We start from the raw sequence: 7,668 nt of genomic DNA on the forward strand, positions 1-7,668 counted from the left end.
GCTGGCGCAGTGGCGCGCCCGGTGCCGCTCTCCCCGGGGAGGGGGCTGCGCGCTGGGATCCGAGCGCCCCGCGGACCCGGCGGGAGGGGGCCCAGGAGCGGCGCGAGTACAGACCCACAGTGAGGGACAGGGGGTCCCCGTTCTGGAATTCTTGCCCCAGGAGCCCAGCAGGGGTCCCGGGAAGCCCCTCCGCCGACCGTAAACAGGTGTCCCCAACCGTGCGTTGTGGGTCATGGGGACGGGGGAGGGAGCTCGCCCCCGCCTCTCTGTCTCTCTGTCACACACACACACACACACACACACACACACACACACACTGTCTCTGTCACACACACACACACACACACACACACACACACACACACACACACCTGTCCTCCAGAATGGGCTCCATTTAGGGCTAGTGCCTGGTGGGCATTGGCGCGCAGCAGTCAGTAAACAGAAGAGGCAAGGGACCCCCCCCCCCCAAAGGCTCAGGCAGCATTTCTGAGGAAAAGCGGAGTTTCCACCAGGCTGGGTGCGCAGGAAGGCTCAGGGTCCCGGATGCAGCAAGTTGGGGACATGCAGCCCAGATAAAGGGGCGCCGTGCCAGGGGCCGACCCCAGAGCAGCCCCGCAGCCTCCCCACCCAGGCCTGAGGCCCAGCGCCCATTCTTGTCTTCCCCACCGCCAGTGACCAGGGTTGGACCGGCACTGTGGAGTGTACCCCATGTACCCAGTGAGCGGTGGCCAGAGACACAGCCCGCAAACAGGACCCCATGGAACCCTCCCTGGTCCCCTCCGACAGCCCAGGGGCTGCAGCCTCCTCTGTGAGACTCCACGAGTCCCTCCAGGTGACCTTCAGAGCCCAGCTCCCAGAGGGCGCAATGCCGGGAAGCAGCGGCCCCTCAGGCCGGGGCTCCGTGAGCACCCGGCACCTGTGTCCCGAGGTGGGGGCTGCATTGGTCCAGGACTGAGGACATCGGCGCTGCCTCCCCGTCCAGCTCAGAGACGGGTCTGCACCCCCCAGGATGACAGGAAGGAGGGTCCACCTTCCCCCTCGGGGCTGGGACCCCACCCAGCAGGACAGGAAGGTCTGTGAGTCTGTGACAGGGGTGCTTGCAGAAATGGAGGCAAATGAAAGTCCTTATGGGTGCAAAGAGCCAGCCCAGCAGGTGCCTAGTCCGGGGGCTTCATCCACACCTGTAACCGTCTCCAGGAGGGTGTTGGCATCGGCCATGAGCTGGCCACCATGCTGTCCCTCTTCCCAGAGACCCAGCTTCCCGTCTTGAAGTGAACCTGTGTCACCAGCCTTTTTCTGGTCGAAAGAGAAAAGGGTGATTGAACAGACAAGTGCCTTTCACCACGATGCTGGTGCACACACGCACACGCACACGCGCACACACGGTTTCTATGTGTCAGGGGTGTGCTAGAGCGGAGCCCGAGTTTCTGACCTTGTCCATTAACCTCGGCGCCTTCTGCAGGACCCGCGAGATGCCCACAACGCCGTGCAGGCTGGGAAGGAACGTGCCGGCCGGATGAGCCCTTTGCCACCTAGAAAGCCAGGCATCCGAGAAAATGCATCGGAATCGCTTGCTTCCTGAGCGGGACTGGATTTCCGGGGTCGGGGGAGGCGCTCCAGGTGTGCCCCGTTTTCCAGAGCCGAGTCGGTGCACCTGTGCTGGTCCGGGTGCGTGTCCGTCCTGGAGGCCGGTCGCCCCGCAGCCGGGCGAGGGAAGGAAGGGAACGCGATGCGTGCAGAGGTCACCCTGACCGCTGTCGCCTCCCCACCTTGAAGTGCATGAGCTGGACTTGACCCAGCCTGGCCCGTGGAAACTTCTTCCCGATTCTTGCCTGCCCCCAGCCTGCATGGAGGCTCAGCCCTGAGGCCACGTGCTGGGGCTTCGTCTGCAACCCCGTGTCTCATGCCTTTCTTAACACACTTCCTGTTGTCCCCGTGTATGCAGTCCTGCACCCGGAGACACATTTCACTCACCGGGGGCTTTGTCGATGAGCAGATGTGCCTTCGGGGGACGTCGGAAATGTTTCGGAAACTGGAGATCCCGGGCCGTTGTGCAGCGGACTCAGGACGTGTGACCGGCAGGTGGGAGGTGTTTGCAAAGCAGCAGCGTTCATCGGAGGCGTTGAGGGGTGCAGAGAGTCAGGGAGGGGGGCACGGGGGGCGGGAGGTGCCCCCGCACTTTCCTTGGGGCTGGAAGGGAAAGACGAAATGTTCTTGTTGGAGCACGATGCTCACAGATCGTGTCTTTCCAGGAGAGAAGGTGCATATGTCTCTTGCGTTGGTTTCCATCTGAGAGCACGGCTTTGCTTACAAACGCGCTCGGAGCCGGAGGCCCCTGGGTTTGGGGCAGGCAGCGGGGGAGGGGCGGGGGTGGGGGAGGTCCCCCGGTGACCCACGTGCCCGGCATGACCCGTGAAAACAGTCCAAGGACGTGTTCACGCCCTGGTGTCCGGCTGACCGTGCATGGGGCACGGGCGGCCCGCGTGTGGTGTGGACCCCTGGGCACCGTCCACCCCACCTGAGCGTGTGGGACACACGGGCGTGTTTTCCTCAATGGACTCGGCGTCTTTGGGCAAATCCTAGAGAAAGCTGGGAGACGTCCAGCCGGAACGTCTTTCCTGAGTCTTTTTGGACGCTGTTTTCTCTGGCTTGCCTCAACGGCCTCACGTCATCGAATTGCTTGCCTTTGAACACGAAAACCTGTACATTTTTTTTCTCCATCATCGTAGGAAGCTTGCCCAAACTCGGCACGAGGCTGTTGATGCTTTGGGAGAATCGCTGATCTTGTGGACCCCGTCTCGCCGTGTCTGCGCCGTGCTGGCCAACCCTGGGCGCGGCGGGAACCTGCTCCCTGTGGACGGCCAGGGCTGGTTCCGGGTCCCGGGCTCCCCGGTTCGTTTCCAAAGCCGTCGATTTGGAAACCGGTGGTTTGTATCTGAATCGGAGGCTGGTCGCTGTGTGTGTGTGTGTGTGTGTGTGTGTGCGCGCGTGTGTGTGTGTGTGATGATTATAGGTTGGGGACATCCACACGCTGCCGTAGCAGAGAGCAGACTTGGAATTTAAGGTCCACATTTAAAGGAAAAGCCAACAAAAGACAATGCACAGAGCGGGTCAGGACCTGCTGGCTCAGAGGGGATTTTTCCTCGGCTGTTCGTGGTTCCTGCTGGTCTCTTTGTTCTCTGAGCTTGAAGACGTGTCTTCATCAGGGAGATCGGTTCTAGCTCCATACAGGGCGACCCACTGGAAAATAGCCAAGGTTTCCTGGAAATGTTCTCAATACATTTAAATTCCTAACGTTGGGGCTCCTGGTGGCGCCGGCGGCTGAGCGTCCGACTTCGGCTCCGGGCAGAGACAGTGCGAGCAGGGGAGGGGCAGAGAGAGAGGGAGAGACAGAACCCAAGCAGGCTCCGCGCTGTCAGCACAGAGCCCGACGCGGGGCTGCACCTCACGAACCGCGGGATCCCGACCTGAGCTGGAACCAGGACTGACAGGCTTGGCGGGCCGGGGCTGTTCCTCTACGCCGCGTTGGGAATCTCGAGAGCACGGTGGCTGGTGAAATCTGGACACGGCCTGAGCTCGCCGGGAAGCTTCCTGATGAGCCTGCCCAACGCCATGGACCTAGAACGGGGGTGTGCAACTGTACTTCACGCTGTTCCCGCGTTAGGCAGATGGCGTCCTTCCTTCCCAGCGAGCCGGCGCTTGGGAAGAACGGAGGATGCGATTCGGAGCCGCCGGACGTTTGGGGTGGGGGAGGGGCAGATGGCGAGTCTGAAACATCCCAAGGTTTTCTGAAATGATTATATAGGAAATCGTCAGGTCGCCTCACTGTCAGTATCTCGAAGGTTTTGTTTTATGTTTTTTATTTATTTTTGAGAGACAGAGACAGAGCACGAGCAGGGGAGGGCCAGAGAGAGGGGGAGACACAGAATCGGAAGCAGCTCCAGGCTCGGAGCTGCCAGCACGGAGCCCGACGCGGGGCTGGAACCCACGAACCGCGAGATCATGACCTGAGCTGAAGTCAGATGCTCAACCGACTGAGCCACCCAGGCGCCCCTTGAGGTTTTATGCTAGATTATAACGGTGCAATGGGTGATTCTGCAAATCACGGCCAATCTCTGAAAACCAGGGCATTGTCACAACGTAGTTGTCCCCGGGAGGGAAGCTTCCAGGCCAAGCTCGGTGTCCCCGCCCGTCCAGACCCACCAGGGAACCCAGGGGCGTGAAGAGAATCCGTCTGGTGGGTTTTCTCCACGGACTGTTTGCCCAGGAAATGTGCATTGTCTGTGAAAGTCGCGTCGCTGATGTCGGAATCCGCTCATGGTCAACACTGTCACCGCCGAGGGGAGGTGAAATGCAGGCTGCGGAGCTTGCGGTGTAGACGGAAAATACACGTTTGGTGACCCTTCTGGGCTGCTTCTGCTGCATGTTGAAACGGTTCTCATAAAGTCGCTGACTTTGAGGCTGGGGACCCTGACGTCACCCGGGGGCGCGGTTCAGAAGGGACCCAGGGTCCCCCGACAATCACGCTCCAGTTCCAAAACGGCGTGCGATGTGGGTCAGACCCAAGTGTGGTTTTTGACAAGTCACCTGCCTTCCACCCGAAATCGAGGCTTCAGGGGAGAAAGCCCGATTTCCGTGGCCCTTGGCGGGGGACGCGGACGTGTTTTAGAAAACGCCTTGTGGCCACTGTGTGACATTCTCCATCAGGGCCCAGGTCCGTTGACTCACCCTCCCCGGGTCCTTTGATTTTGTTTCGTTGGTTTGCCCTTTTTTTACTGTAAATCCTCCCGAGTGACATGCCCCGCCCCCGCCACCTGTCGCTTGGTTTCCTTGGAGAAGACACAGGCGGGAGGGGGTCTGCAGAATCCTTAGTAGGAGGGTCAGCCCCCCAGAGCCCCGGCGTGAGCCTGAGGGTGAGGAGCAGGTGCCCCAAGCCGGAGCCCGGGCTGCCTTTGTGCCTGTCTCGGGGCGCCACCTAGTGGCCGCGAAGGAGAACGCAGCCCTCCTGCCTCTGTCAGCTTTGCTTCTGGAATCAAGGGTCCCCCGGTGTTGCAGGCCATCTCAGGGGGACGGCGGGGTCCAGGGCCCCGCGGAGGGTCTTTTCGCCCAGGCCAGGACCCACACGGGGGTGCTCTCAGCGGCGACACCCGTGAGAATGAACCGAGGTGCTGGACACAGGCTCAGCGGGTGTCACACGTGCCTTGTTTTGTCCTGACGTGTCCCGAGTCGTCCAGTGTGTGTGGGGGGGTTCTCGGGGACCGAGGACCCCCCGCTGAGAGGGTGGCCCGCTCCCAGCGCCAGGAGGTCAGCACTCGGGTCCACGAGAAGCTGGCCCTGCTGCACGCGCCCAGGGAGCCCGGCCTCGGCGTCCGGGGTCTGCAGACGCACCCCTGCCCGGTCACCGAGGGGGCAGAGGGCACGGAGAGCAGGTGCAGGGGGCACGTCCCGATGGGCACGGTGCAGGAGCAGATTGCGGGGGACGAGGACACAGAAGAGAAGATGAGGAAGGTGTGTTCAGGTTGGTATTTTGATGCACGTTCTGAAATATGTGCGCAAGTGAGTTAAGACGTCCATCACCATGGCTCCATTTTCCTTCTCTTCCTTCCTTCCCTCCTTCCTTTTCTTTCTCCTTCCTCCCTCCCATCCTGTGAATGTCCTACTCTAGTTCCTTTCTTTCTTTCTTTCTTTCTTTCTTTCTTTCTTTCTTTCTTTCTTTCTTTCTTTCTTTTTCTTTCTTTCTCTTTCTTTCTTTCTTTCTCTTTCTTTCTTTCTTTCTCTTTCTCTCTCTCTTTTCCTTCTCTCTCTTTTCGTTCTCTTTCTTTCTTTCATTCTCTTTCTTTCCTTTCTTTCTTCCTTTCTTTCTTTCCTTTCTTTCCCTCCTTCCTTCCTTCCTTCCTTTCTTTCTTTCTTTCTCTCTCTCTTTCTTTCTTTCCTTTCTTCTTTCTTTCTTTCTTTCTTTCTTTCTTTCTTTCTTTCTTTCTTTCTTTCTTTCTTTCTTCCTTTCTTTCTTTCCTTTCTTTCCTTCCTTCCTTCCTTCCTTCCTTCCTTTCTTTCTTTCTCTCTCTCTTTCTTTCTTTCCTTTCTTCTTTCTTTCTCTTTCTTTCTTTCTTTCTTTCTTTCTTTCTTCCTTTCTTTCTTTCCTTTCTCTCTTTCTTTTCTTTCTTTCTTTCTTTCTTTCTTTCTTTCTTTCTTTCTTTCTTTCTTTCTTTCTTTTTCTTTCTTTCTTCCTTTCTTTCTTTCCTTTCTCTCTTTCTTTTCTTTTCTTTTCTTTTCTTTTCTTTTCTTTTCTTTTCTTTTCTTTTCTTTCTTTCTTTCTTTCTTTCTTTCTTTCTTTCTTTCTTTCTTTCCTTTCTTTCTCTCTCTCTTTTCTTTTCTTTTCTTTCTCTCTCTCTTTTCTTTTCTTTTCTTTTCTTTTCTTTTCTTTCCTTTTCTTTTCTTTTTTTCTTTTCTTTTCCTTCCCTGCTCAATGCCCTTAAAGGACCCTGCACTGACCCTCACTCTCGCAGAGGCTGCACCCAAGTCCCCCTCTCTGCTCTCGGGGGCGCGCCATCCTGGACTCAGGTCCTGCCCTCTCTGTCCCCACCCCTGGGTCCCCGACACTCGGCTGCAGTTTAGGTCTCGGGGGCACATTCCCAGAGAGATCAGCCCCGTGATGGGAGGTTTCCCCAGGGGCGTGCTGGGACCGCCGGGCACCCTTCCCGACGCCCTGCTTCTGGGGCTTGGGGCCCCCCATGGGGTGTGCCGTGTCCCCACAGCGTCCTGGGCCATCTGGGCCACTCGTGACCACCCCGGCCACAGTCGGGCCCACGAGTTCGTGCTCCCAGGGGATGGACGACCTTCAGGGCCTGCAGGAGTCTGTAGACAATGCATTCCTTCCGGAGCGCAGGCTTGAGGGCAGAGCAGGGTGTCAGGGGGGACCCCGGCTGGTCTGATGGCGGCGCCCAGGAGCTGGGGAACACGTGTTCAGAGTCACAGGGGACGCACTTCTTCACCAGGGTGCAGGTGGCACGTGCACTGAGCAGAAGTAGACGTGACGTCCATCTCATGTTGGCGGCGGGGTGAACACTGAGCAGCAGAACACAGACAAATTCAGCCCCTGAATTGGGGGTTGTCTTGGACAAGAGGTCCGGAAACAGGCTTCCTTCCCGACCTGCCACCAGGTGAGCAGGACAGGTCCTCCTGAAGATGGAGGCAGAGACGGGAGGGACGTGGCCACAAGCCCAGGGACCCCTGAGGCCCCACAAGCTGGAAGAGACAGGAGGGACCCTCCCCTGGAGCCTCTGGAAGGAGCACAGCCCTGCCCTGCCTGGATCTCAGGGGTCCTGCCTGGGTCTCAGGGGTCCTGCCTGGATCTCAGGGGTCCTGCCTGGGTCTCAGGGGTCCTGTCCCACCTGGATCTCAGGGGTCCCTCCTAAATCTCGGGTCCTGCCTGGAACTCAGAGGTCCTGCCTGGGTCTCAGGGCTCCTGCCTGGATCTCAGGGGTCCTGCCTGGATCTCAGGGGCCCTGCCTGGATCTCAGGGGTCCTGCCTGGATCTCAGGGGTCCTGCTTGGATCTCAGGGGTCCTGCCTGGGTCTCAGGGCTCCTGCCTGGATCTCAGGGGCCCTGCCTGGATCTCAGGGGCCCTGCCTGGATCTCAGGGGTCCTGCCTGGATCTCAGGGGTCCTG

At 58.6% G+C, this 7,668-nt stretch overlaps 1 long non-coding RNA gene across 1 annotated transcript; it reads left to right on the forward strand.

The window, feature by feature from the left end:
- The first annotated feature begins 554 nt into the window (after positions 1-554).
- On the forward strand, positions 555-3,909 carry LOC115284101. The gene is made up of 3 exons (XR_003905114.1): positions 555-1,620; positions 1,946-2,082; positions 2,730-3,909. It is a non-coding gene; the product is annotated as an uncharacterized LOC115284101 (long non-coding RNA).
- Positions 3,910-7,668: the final 3,759 nt, after the last annotated feature.

Source organism: Suricata suricatta, chromosome X (genome assembly GCF_006229205.1).
Source record: "Suricata suricatta isolate VVHF042 chromosome X, meerkat_22Aug2017_6uvM2_HiC, whole genome shotgun sequence".
Classification (NCBI taxonomy): Eukaryota; Metazoa; Chordata; class Mammalia; order Carnivora; family Herpestidae; genus Suricata; species Suricata suricatta.